This window comes from Leptidea sinapis, chromosome 22, assembly GCF_905404315.1.
Source record: "Leptidea sinapis chromosome 22, ilLepSina1.1, whole genome shotgun sequence".
NCBI lineage: Eukaryota > Metazoa > Arthropoda > Insecta > Lepidoptera > Pieridae > Leptidea > Leptidea sinapis.
In genome coordinates this window covers 13,381,651-13,393,286 of record NC_066286.1, presented here as the reverse complement: position 1 = coordinate 13,393,286, position 11,636 = coordinate 13,381,651, and the positions used below count along the sequence as shown (strand labels likewise).

Genomic DNA, 11,636 nt, shown 5'->3' with positions numbered 1-11,636 from the left:
ACAAACAACAGCCAGTTGGTTTATTTGTCATAATGTAATAAAGTAGATAGACGTGGAAATAAGTAAAAATATACACAGACTTAGAGACTAAGGGTTCTCTAGTTAAATAAAACAACTGCTGCCGACTCTTGAGTACAATGAGGAATATAATATAATATTTCGATTCAGGTACACTATATTTATACAAAATCCTTAAAACTAATTAATTAGGTACCCAATTACAATTATTCTTAATATGAAAATTATTTACAAATTCAAAAATACACACAGCAACACCAAAGCTTACATGTTAACTAAGCCCAATAGTTAAGTGTTTCATGAATATTAAACATTAAACAATATGCGCAGTCTCATTCTAAAAATATAGCTATCGCAGTAAATGATGCCGCATTCCGCAACGGCCCTAGCGTGAGTCCATAGATAAGACAATGGCGTGATCGAGCGTGTACCTCATTCAATTAACTGAATAACAAAAGCGTCAAGACTCAAGACCCTCGTCTTCAGTCTTCACTCATCACTAATCAGCTCGTTAGAGTTAAAGTGTTCCGTGAATCAATTGTACGCGCGCATTAATTCTGTGAGGTAATATGTACGGAGCATACTAGTTACACGTTCACGTCACAGGTCACGTAACTATGATTTTCGAGAGAACGAGACGATCACGATGTTTGTATTTCGATGAGATGACTGCTGGTGATTATACGTTTTAAAATATGTTCTTTTAAGAAGAAATCACTCAATAGCATACGCTATTACGGCTAATATGCATGATTTATATTTCTGCGATCTACAATTATTATGCGAACATATATCGTTAAAGAATATAATATTAGGTATTAGACATACAATATATGAATTAGTGTTATTAGTTGCAGGTATTGCTACAAACTAAATGTGTTCCTTTTTAGGAAAGAGATTATACTGTGCAGTCTAATGACGGATTTGGAGGCCTGGAGGCCTCAGTAGAGTTTTTCAAAATATAATTTATTGTTAAACCAAGACTAGATTATTTTATTGTTAGACAATATACCAAAAAGAATTCAAAGGAAACGTTTTCTACTCATAATTTGTTGTTTTTTGCGAAGTCTCCATTGTGGAAAATCCTGGGGCTATCGCCCCGGTATCCTTGCCGGAATGCGTAAAACTGTGAATGGTAAATGAAATAACCGAATCAGACAAGAAATGGCCACACGTCACTTAACAATTAACTTTACAATTTTATGCTCGCATAAACTTCACAAAAACTGCAACTTAATAAGTAATGTTGTCCATTTTCTTTGTCTACGGTCAGACTTAATGAAAGTTTTAATATTACTACAGATAACATTTCAGGTTTTATCTGAGATAGTCAATTGTCAGAGTATTGTCAAAAATCTTTTTGTGTCTTAGAATTTTAACGCTACAGAAGTAACTTCGTTACAAATAGAAAGGACAAGCAATATACAACTAAGGCTGAGATAGATCGGGGCCAAGATATTGATCTTGCATCTATATCGCGTAACCCATTTATTGATTTGGCCCACTGTCAACTTTGGGGCAAATAAACAAAGATCTGTCATGTCATTGAGTGATTTTATTGTTTTGAAACATATTATTTGTTTAAAAACAAACAAAAGCTAAGACCATGGTTGGGTGTTTTGTTTATGGTTGCCAAAGCCATAGTGAATGCAAAAATCCAGGAGTTAGCTTCCACATGTAAGTATTGCTTTTCACCTAACGTTTTCAATATAATTTGTAAGAAGCTCGCATCAAATAAATTTGGTATGAAATATTTTTTCCAAAAGTATTGATTTTTATCCATAGGCACCTATTTTCAGTACATATTTTTTCGTAATCAAACTAAACATAATATAAAACAGCATTTTTTGTAAATTTACTAGTTATATAATAAATAAAATAATGTTTTTATAACATCAAGAATTATTTCGTAAAATATGCTCCTTGTTGTTGTAATGAAATTGTTTTACAGCAGAACTGTCAAACCGTGCGTCAATAAATTCTCTCATAGAAAATAATAAATATGTCCATACAAAACAAATATCGGGCGACGGGGGACACATCAAAGGAAAAACAAAATTTTTTTTTATTTAATTCCGAACACTTTCATATTTATTCACCTTTTAAACCTTCCCTGGACTTCCACAAATAATTCAAGACCAATATTAGCCAAATCGGTCCAGCCGTTCTCGAGTTTTAGCGAGACTAACGAACAGCAATTCATTTATATATATATAGATTTAGTGGCACGGGATGGATAAAACAATATTTTTTTTAATTTATTTAGTGGCATGGGGGATAAAACAATAACAACCGAAATGTTGCCATAACATAAATATAGTTTTACCCAAGTTAAGGGTAATGATTTAATTTAAACCTTATTAAATTAACATACAGCATGTATTTATTATTAGTATTAATAATTTACAGCGGTATATTTGTATGGAGTAAGGAAATTTGAATGACATTTGTACGTTTTCCTGTGATTGATAACAAAACAAGAAACATGATGTAAGGATGTTGGACACTGTGTAGTAAAACAATAAACAAAATAATCTATTTCAGGTTTCCATCAGATCCAATACTAAAAAAAAATGGATAAAAGCAACAGGACGAACAGATTTATGGGAACCAAATAAACATGCAAGAATTTCATCAGTGCACTTTGGTGCGATACAAATAATCACAAAACTTATTAACAAACGGCTCATTGAAGGTGCAGTTAAAATTTATTCATGTAATTAAATAAATCTCCCGGTCTCACCTCGCCTCGTCACGCCGTACAAGTGTGATACTAGCACATCTCACCTATAACTATGTATGTAGTTACAAATCTATCTTGACTGACACCGACTCCAAAAATAGCAATAATAATTATTGTAACTACATCATATTGTCGTCATAATTTGATTGACTTTTAGGTAGCCTAATATTTATCTTTTCATTTTACTTCGGAGAACTCTGCAAATAATTGTAAGATAAGATTATTACTTTTTAAAAGAAAACGCAATTATATTTTACTTTTTAGTGCATTTTATATTGTTTTGGGAAAGTTTTATTTTTATTGAATTTAACGAACTAATTTGTCTGAATAATATGAGAAGACCTACTAAACGAGACAGCGTTGTTTTAATGAAACCAACGAAGTCAGGGGGAGACGTCTATCTCAATAGAGGAAATCTACTTCGAGGACAATTTCAGAAGAGACATGCGAAGAACGCAAAAATAGATATAACGTCGCGTCATGGTGCAATGCAGCAGCGAACGTAAGCCTATTGCAATATAATTACAGACAGTTAGAAATTCTGCCACATATAGGGAGTACAGTAAGTAAGCCGTTAAGGGGTGTAAGATGTATTGATCATCATATTCGACTACGACAATTACTTGAGCATCACGACATTACGGTAGATGACTCAAATATCCGAATAGCATATAAAAATTCGGCCGAGTATCGTTAATTTGCCCCTTAGAAGTGAGGATTTCTGTTTTATTGTAATGGATCCCATAATTAGAACTTAACGAAACTCTCGTCAAACTACTATTGAAATTTATCCTTTACAATAAAAAGTCATCAAAATCGGATGGCGTGCATGCAATTTTAGGCTTATGACTTATTTATGTTTTTCTCGTGGATGCGATTGACAGAACTAGACCAAATTAAAATCGGACCGGACCACGCGGTAAGCACCAGCTTTCAAATAAAAAATTGATCATAAAAATTTGTTCACCCAAACGAAAGTTCTGAGGTAACAAATATAAAAAGAAATACCCTACTACATACTCACTACAGAAGACTGGAGAAAAGTCGTAGAGAAAACAAAGAAAATAATTTTACAAGATTTTGAACAAGATGTGAGAATAGACAATATTATTGAAAATGAATTAATAATATCTGTGCTGACAGCAGTGATGAAGATGACGATACTAATAACAGTTATAATAGTTCATCTGAATAATTGCCTTTTTTTGTTAAAGTATGTACTTGTCTTATTTTGCTCCTTAAATTTAAAAAAGAAAAAATAATAATGGGACAGGGATTCGCCTGGTGATTTTTAAAATTCACCTCACCTATCACACCTCACTAAGAAGATAAAACTGACAGACGTCAAATGTTACCTATTAAAATGACTCCACTGTAGTATATTTTAATAGACAATGATAAGTGATTTTATTAAATTATTTTTGTCATGTTATTAATAAATTAAAATTAAATAATTATGATAACATGCTTTTCATTATTCTGTTGAGTATGTGACACTATGTCATTCGATTTTATTCCGTGAGGGGTAATTTTAGTCATAATAATAATATGACAACACCTAAGGCTACTCCTGTCAAAAGTATTGCTATCTAAAAGGGGCACGCTGGGACTACTTCTATAGTGTCACTATTCTAAGTTTTGTGGTATTCTCATTTGTCAATTGTGGAGAGCGCGGGAACTCTTGGTTGCTAAGGGCGGTCTTTTTAACCATAAAATTAAATATTTACATTATATTGTATATCATCCTCATATTTTTGAAAAGTATCTAAGTATTTGTATATGTTAATCATTTTATTTGTTTAGTATAAGTAAAAGTCTATATATTTAGTGATTTAGGTTTGTGCTAAGAGATGTCGAAAAGGCGGAAAAAAACCAAGCCGGAACGAGATAAAGGTGAGTCTATTTAGATTCCACCTCTGAAAGTAGCGAATACTCAGATTCGCGTACAGTTTTGGAAGACCACGAGAACTTTTATTTGCCATATAGGGTGGCCGACTATTGTCGCCGATATCCGGAAGACGCAGGTGCCGGTCATGAATTTATAGTCTTCATAGAGAGTGTCACTGAACAGCCACTTGGTAGTCGTGACATGCTTACTCTTAGTAGCTACATATCGCGCTTCATTAAAGGCATTAAATATCTTAAGAAACTCAACAAATATAAGATAGGAGTAGTGTTTGAACGACCCAATTTGGCTAATACATTCCTAGACAACACGACATTTTTAAGGGAACAAAATATTAAGGTGTCCATCCCAGCTGGTGCCACTGAATTGTATGGAGTGATTTCCTCCGTACCCATTGATATGTCCAACAAAAAAATTTTCAAATCTTTGTCAAGTACAAAAAAAATTATTTCTGTTCGGCGTATAATGAAAAAAAACAAATCCGATATTGGTTTTATATTACAACCTACACAGGCAGTCATTATTACCTTTGCGTCATCTACTTCACTCCCAGATTACGTTCACTTAAAGATGTGGCGTCTACCAGTGCGACCTTATGTGCCGCCAGTTAAGCAGTGTTTCCGATGCCTTAGGTTTGACCACTTGGCTAAATTCTGTAAGAATGCTCAGCGTTGCTCAATCTGCACTGAAAATCATTCATATAAAGAATGTACTATACCTATTGACAAAGCAGTATGTGTGCACTGTAAAGGTAATCTTGCAGTATCAGGTCAATGCCCTATAAAACAAAAAAAGATATTGGATAGTAAAAATAAAAGTAAAACACCATTATCAGATTTATTTAAACATCCAACAAACTTTCCATCACTCAATAAGACAGAGAACACACATCATTAATTTAATTTTATCCAATCCAGCAGCAATGAACCTAATCACAGAATCAATAATCAAAGTCATTACACTAAATAAAACACAGAATCAAAGCATTAGCTCACACGCAATTAGTTCAGCTATTAAAGATACCATAGAAATTAAAAATAAAACGTCATGTTCAACTGTCACAAACTTAACATAGTACAGTGGAATGCTCAAAGTCTGTTGAGTAACAGACTTGAGCTTCAAAACCTTCTTTATGAGTAGGACATACACATAGCACTTATATCAGAAACTTGGCTTAAACCAAATAAACAGTTTTCTATCAGAGGTTATACAATACTAAGAAATGATTGTGGTAATGATCACAATGGTGTAGCAATTTTTGTTAGAAATGGCATTTATTTTCAAAAGTTAGAAACATTTTCTGATAACTCCGTGCAAAATGTAGCAATCAAAATTAAATACAAACAAAAAGACATCTCAATTATTAGCTTTTATAGTCCTGGCAACAGTGTACCTAACTGTGACAAATCTAAATTTAATAGACTGTTGCATAGTATTCCAAAACCACTAATAATTGCTGGTGATTTTAATGCTCACCATACCATTTGGGGTTGTAATAGAACCAATTCTAGAGGTAGAGACATCATGGATGTAATGGACGATAATGACTTAATGCTCTTAAATAATGATCAACCAACTACAGTGGGTACTAATTCTTGGAGACCAAATGGACTAGATCTAACAATAGTATCATCTTCATTATTCCTGTGCTGTGAATGGCAAGTTCATCAGGACTCTTTGGGCAGCTATCACTTGCCTACAATCACAAAATTTTCCATGGTAGTGTCGGAAACTGAATCTTCTTCAATTCCATCCAACATTCCTCCACACAGTAATCTGAAAATAGTAAATTGGGACCAATATGAGAACTTAGTAAATGACTTGTTAAAACAATTTGATATAAATAATTGTAATCTACAGAAATCTTACAATAACTTCTGTTCCATAATTCTTAGAGTGGTAGAAAATTCAGTACCTAAAACCAACTACCACTGTAACAATATTACTAATCTACCTAAAAGAAAGCGACAACTTCCCTGGTGGAATGGGCAATGTACTAAAGTGGTAAAAGATTGCAAACAGGCTTATCTGTTATTCAAATCAAATTGCAATATCCAAAACTACATTCATTTTAAGCAAGCTCAAGCAAAGAAAAAATGTATATTAAGACTTGAACGTCGTAAATCCTGGACAGATTTTTGCTCCACCATAAATAGGTTAACACCAATGAAACAGATTTGGACAAAAATGAGGAAATTTAAGAACTTATATTCTAATAATAATTGTTTCTCTAGCAATAATTGGATATCCAACTTTTTATTTATTTATTTATTTATTTATTTATTTATTTATTAAATTCCGCCAACAAGGTATACACTAATATAAACACAGTATAATACAAAAACAATAACATTCACATGGTAAGTGATGCCTCAATTATAGGCGAAAATGACACGCTATTCAATTAAATTAAGCCACAAAATAAAATGAGAACTATAAATTATTATATATCTATGAGTACAATATTAATATTAATTTACACAAAAAAGAAAAATAACGATTGAGGTCATCCCTCCCTTGAAAGAACCGTTTTAATATATTTTTTAAATTTATGTAAGTTATGATCAAATATGTCGACTTCATCGTGATGACTGTTATATTCCCTGGTAATTCTATTCAAGGGAGAGAAATAGCCTAAATTAGATCCTGCATAATTACAGAGAAATGGATTATATTTCTTACACGCTCTCGGTTGAGTTTTTGGAACAGCGAGGTTGAGTTTCGATATAAGATGAGGAGAATCAATAATATTATGTAGTAATTTAAAGAGGAACATACTGTCGAGCAAAGTTCTACGGGACTTAAGTGAGTTAAGGTGGAAATACTGCAGTCTACCTGTATAAGAAGGAATTTTTTTCGCTAGATTACAGCTATAAGATAAATGCCAGAGAAACCTCTTCTGAACTGATTCTAAGCGTTTGTTATATACATCGTAATGCGGGTTCCAAACGACCGTACAATATTCTAAAGTGCTCCGCACTAGAGCATTATAAATGGTGATTTTTGTTGTGGGCCTTTTAAAGGGCTTGGAGTAGCGTAACACAAAGCCTAAAATCTGAAAGCTTTTTTTAGTAATTGCATCAATATGGGAATTAAACCTTAACCTGTTGTCGATGATGACCCCTAGATCCCTAACGAGGTTCACTTCAGCCAAAGCAATAGCATTAACATAATACGTTCTCGTGGGTAAATTATTTTTTTGTCTACTAAAGCGGATTACGTGACATTTATCAGTGTTTAATCTCATTCCATTTTCCTGACACCAGATTACTAGATTATCTAAGTCACTTTGAAGAAGAAGAGCTTCATCGGCCGAATTAACTTGTCTGAAAAATTTAAGATCATCAGCGAATAAATAAAACCTAGAATGTTCGAAGCAATAGTATATGTCATTAATAAATAAGTTAAAAAATAATGGTCCCAAATGGGAGCCTTGTGGGACACCTGACAGAGTAGTAAAAGGCTTAGAAGAATAGCCTCCAATGAAAACAGAAGATTTGCGGTTAGTTAAGTAAGACTTGCACCACTTTAAGAACATACCATCGATTCCAGAAGAATAAAGCTTGTAAATAAGAAGTTCATGGTTAACTTTGTCAAAAGCCTTGCTGAAATCGGTATAAATAGTGTCAATTGAATGACCATGATCCATTTCCTCAGACAGATCACCGACAAAGGACATAAGGTTACTAACCTTAAGGTTACTAAGCTGTAGATCTCTTTTTCATAAACCCATGTTGTCGAGTTATAATAATTTGTCTTAAATGGAATGACAGAATTGGATACACCCGAACCTCAAAAACTTTAGCAAATACGGGAATTATTGTTATAGGCCCATAATTTATGACGTGCTTAGGGTTGCCGGTCTTAAACAATGGCAAAACAAGAGACTCTTTCCAAGTTTTACACAAATATACTCCAGATACAGTACCAAATTTGACAATTATTCACAATAATCATCCTTTAAATAGCACCAACTCTTTTATGATTGCCCCTTTTACTATTGAAGAATTTAAAGCTGGTCTATCATCAAGAAAGGACTCTGCATGCGGTTTGGATTGGCTCTCCTATAAAATGTTTAAACTCCTAAACTCTTCTAACTATATAATAAGTTTCTAAAAATATTAAATCTCCTATGGAACAACTCCACTATTCCAGAAGAATGGAAAACAGACTGTCTAATTCCAATTTTAAAGCATGGGAAAGATTCTAGTTCAGCTGATTCATATCGTCCTATCACACTAAGCTCGTGTGTTGGTAAAATTTTTGAACAATTAATAAAACAGAGATTAATATTTTATATTGAAAGTAACAACCTCTTACCTAATAATCAATTTGGATTTCGATGTGGTCGTTCTGCTTGTGAGAGTATACGGCATTTATGTCTTGACATCCATAGTGCCCAGATTGACAATAAGATATTGGCTGGTGTTTTTTTGGATGTTGTAGGAGCATTTAATAATGTTGATTTAGAACAATTATCATCCATTCTTCTATCCTTAAATGTCCCTGAAAAAATAGTTAGTTGGATATTCAATTTCTTGCATGGTTGTAAACTTTATGTTAGAGTCAATAACCAATTAATAGGTCCTCGATATTCATATAGAGGCGTATCGCATAAAACAAATAAATATTGTTTTGGGTAATAGAGTTTCTAACCTCCAATTTGCTGATGATCTAGTAGTGTATAGTTCAGGACTTAATTTATCAAATGTTGTGTTAGATCTTAATGTAGCACTCAAAAAATTGGAGCTTTATTTTCAATATCTTAGTCTTGAGGTCAGTATTGACAAAAGCAAAGTAGTAATATTTTCAAAGCATTCTATAAGAATAAGAGATGCAAAAATATATTATGGTACTCAGGAAATTTCAATAGATAATTCAATAAAGTTTTTAGGAGTTACATTTTTAAGTAATTTTAGATGGCAGAAATATGTTGAAATATTAGAAAATCGAGCATTAAAGGCCTGCAATATTCTGAAATCATCCCACGCATCTTGCTAACACTATATAAGTCATTAGTCCGTAGCCATTTTGAGTAAGTATGCCTTCTTTTGGTGGAGTAATTACATTAGTGAATATATTAGAAAAAAAAAATACAAAATAAATGCTTAAAGATCATAACAGGCGCTTTTAGGTCTACTCCTATTATATCATTACAAGTAGAATGTAATATTCCCCCACTAGCTCTTAGATTCAAATATCTACAAACAAAATTCTTTCTCAAATTAACTTCTATTAATAATCATCCACTCCTATTAAAGATACAGGACTATATTAACCGAACTGACAATAATTCCTACTATCAAGTAGAAGGCATCTCTGATTTGTTACATTTTTCTTGTGATCATAATCTATTTTCTAGTATTCTTTGGCCATGTTATTTAAATTCTTATAATTCAAAATATACACATATTAAAATAATTATTAATGAATCATTAAAATATAAGGAAGATGTATAAAGTATGCTGTCAGAGTGGCAAAATTATAACCAACTTTATACTGATGGATCTAAAAGTAATACTGCTGTCTCTATGACAGTTTATGACATACAACTGCGGAGTGGGTTTGGTCATAGGTTAAATACCTTGGCTAGTATATACACAGCAGAATGTGCTGCCATAAATGCTGCTCTAGAATATATTGGAGAACAGTCATATAATAATTGGATTATCATAACGGATAGCACGAGTGTTTTAAAAGCTTTACAATATCCTAAATGTAATGTTACAACTAATTTCATCATTTATAATATTAGAGACAAATATCAATGCTTATCCCTAACAAAAGATATTGTTTTATTCTGGACTCCTTCACACATAGGCGTGGAAGGAAATGAACAAGCTGATTATCTTGCTAAATCTATTGTGAATAGTAATCAGATACATACTGCTTTTAACATTCCCATACCACATACAGATGCAGTGTCTCATTTTAAAGGTACATTCTTGCAAGACTTTCAGAATTATTGGCAACAAGTTGTTCAAACAAAGGGCAAATGGTTAGCCGACATTAAAAACGAAATCTCTCCTCCCTGGTTTGTTAAAAAGAAAAAATACTTGCACAGAAAATTTTACACCACAATTTGTCGGTTACGTCTGGGACATTCTCGTAGTGGTGCTCATTTATTTAGGATCGGTGTTTTAGATTCTCCAACTTGTCAATTCTGTAATTTATCCATCCAAACTCTTGATCACATTTTCTTTGACTGTCTCCAATATAATCTTCAAAGATTTACATTGATAGACTGCCTCTTGGATATTTATAAGAATGCTGAAAACATCCCGCGCTCACTTCAGCAGTTATTGAAAACTTATGACTGCTTCGTGCCGCTTTACAAATTTATAGTTTCAACGGTAGGCGAAATTTGAAAATACGGCTTGGCTTTTGACACAATCCCTTACACAGACTTAAACATATTCGTCCATAAATTATTATTAGACTTGTGTTTATAATGTAAATTTTAATGTATAAATGTAAATAGTATATTTGTAGTTATACCTTAAATTAGTTTCATATTATCTTATAATTATTATATTCATTATTATTACTTATAATTCATGTATAATATATTTCTTATAACGTATATGAGATTTATATTTTAGTATTATATAATAAAAGTTTATTATTATTAATCCCGCCCGGGGTTTAAGCTTGATCTTCATTGGAACAAGAATATTATCAATAAAAGACTTGGCTTCGGCCTTTCATGCGAACCTATATGTATTTGAAGAAAATGAAACATGAAGAACACGAAATACTACTTTTATGTGAAATTGTACTATTAATGTTTGAAGGTGAAGATGATATAAAGACTTAGCTTGACTTTGAACAAGCTGTGTAAAGTGAAGACTGAAGAATAGAAAAATAAAAATAAGACCTGGCTGTATGGGCTTTTGACCCCTTTGCCTGTCCAGATGGACGAACAGAACCAAAAAAAAAAATTATCAAATGTCATTAATCCGTCAACAT

General features: G+C 32.5%; 1 long non-coding RNA gene across 1 annotated transcript; it reads right to left on the bottom strand.

Annotated features, from left to right (window-relative positions):
- Nucleotides 1–5,485: 5,485 nt before the first annotated feature.
- Nucleotides 5,486–9,559, bottom strand: LOC126970904 (uncharacterized). The gene is made up of 3 exons (XR_007730718.1): nucleotides 9,324–9,559; nucleotides 8,988–9,173; nucleotides 5,486–6,443 (listed from the first exon to the last, which is right to left on the bottom strand). It is a non-coding gene; the product is annotated as an uncharacterized LOC126970904 (long non-coding RNA).
- Between the last annotated feature and the right edge of the window lie 2,077 nt (nucleotides 9,560–11,636).